The sequence below is a fragment of the Penaeus chinensis genome, chromosome 33 (genome assembly GCF_019202785.1).
Source record: "Penaeus chinensis breed Huanghai No. 1 chromosome 33, ASM1920278v2, whole genome shotgun sequence".
NCBI classification, from domain to species: Eukaryota; Metazoa; Arthropoda; class Malacostraca; order Decapoda; family Penaeidae; genus Penaeus; species Penaeus chinensis.
In genome coordinates this window covers 36026092-36027909 of record NC_061851.1, presented here as the reverse complement: position 1 = coordinate 36027909, position 1818 = coordinate 36026092, and positions in this window count along the sequence as shown.

The following is a 1818-nucleotide window of genomic DNA, read 5'->3' as shown; positions in this document are numbered from 1 at the left end:
CTTTGCTAGTGTATTACTTTTCTCATTCAGATATCATGAAGAGAAGAATACCAGACATAGAAAAATTTGTAATGAATGTAAATGATTTTTTATGATGTTATTTAATTTCATATTTATGATGCCTATTTTTATATGTAGAAATAAAGTTTTGGAGTGTTTGATATGTAATTATTTCAATACTTTTTTTATTTGGTAATTGGAATGTATAGGATTCTGTAGTTCATTGTGATGTAGAATGTTCACCTCATGGTCTGAATTTCTTCACATATTACATTTGCCATGAATGGAAAATGCAATAAGATGATTTTCCATGTAAAGAGAGAAGTTTTTTTTGGGCATTTCTTTACAGTATTTTGAATGTTCACAGTATTTCTATTTATAAGGAAATAGTGCAGCATTTGAATGGCCCTGTCCTTATTCGATATTATGTGTGAGAAGAAAACAGTATTTTATGGCAAAGTTGAATGAAACATGCATCATATTGAAAGGGTATTTTGTAGAATATTTATTGATGTGTCATAAAAATGTCTATGAAGCATATTCCTGTGCTTCTTTCATTCCTTCTTGTTATTTTATACAAAAAAATTGCTTGTTTTGGATGTGAGAGTAAAACTGTTACTATCCATTTAGGCATTGAGTATGTATTATATAGAGCAGGCTTCTGTTTGTGTTACTAATGAAATACAATTTTAGTATTACATTTGTATGTTACAATTATTATTGTTATCTTCTCAGTCTGGAAGCGTAAGAACAGTGGTACTATTGCGCATGTCCAAGGCTAAAATGTGCTTTTTTATATCATACTTCAATCATTAGACATTGTCGATACAAGTGAAAATATCTTGTGCTCAAAAGTTCACATCAGCATTACTCTAATGACAATGTAGTTAATTTCTGTGAAGTTTAGATACACTACTAATCTATTGCACAATGCTTTATTTATTAGAACTGAGGCAGTTGATTTTCACTTAATAAAGTAATCTCTATTTGTTGCTTTGTAAATGATGTATATTATTTATGAGAATGTAGTAATTAGAAAACCATAAGACCAAAAGTAAACCATAATACACGTCCCACTGTAGTTTCACATTAGACACCCTCACAACAGAATTCAATGTGATGATATTGTAATAATGACAATGGTACTGACAATATATGTATGATATTTATAGATGCACCATGTAAGGGAGAATCAAGTTTCTTTACTTTGTTGCATTGTAGTTACAAAATGATTGTATACATTGTAGAGTGACTTTGTCCATGGCAAAATGTAAACACTATTTAATTGACAGCCATTTTGGTCTAATGTATGGTGATGAAAAAGAAAGTTTGAGTACAAAGATGAGAAGATAGGAAAGTTGTTGACAAAAGAAGTTATAATAAAAAAAATGTAAACCTGCTCCTGTTTACTTCATATCCTTTTTATGTATACTTAATGACATTTATAGCTTAATGACTTGTGTCTGTATCCCAGCTAGTCTATAACTGCAGTATTTGTCTGCTACTTAACCTGTTATGTATGGTGACATCGGTTTCGGCGTTATACAGCACCAGTGGAGTATACTGTGATGCCAACGTTGGCATCATAATTCCATTGTATTTTAGTTGCTGCTGAGTGAGCCCAATATTCTATTCTGGCTCTATTATTTAGACTGTATATTACCCTAGAAATTCTAGCTCCACCCACCATCACTCTTCCAACCAGTCACTTAAATCAGCTAGACTATGCCCCACCCTCTACCCAAAATGAGAAACAATCATTGGCAGAGTCTACATCACAGTTTCACTCTCTGTGGTCCTACCCTTGTCATCAATATC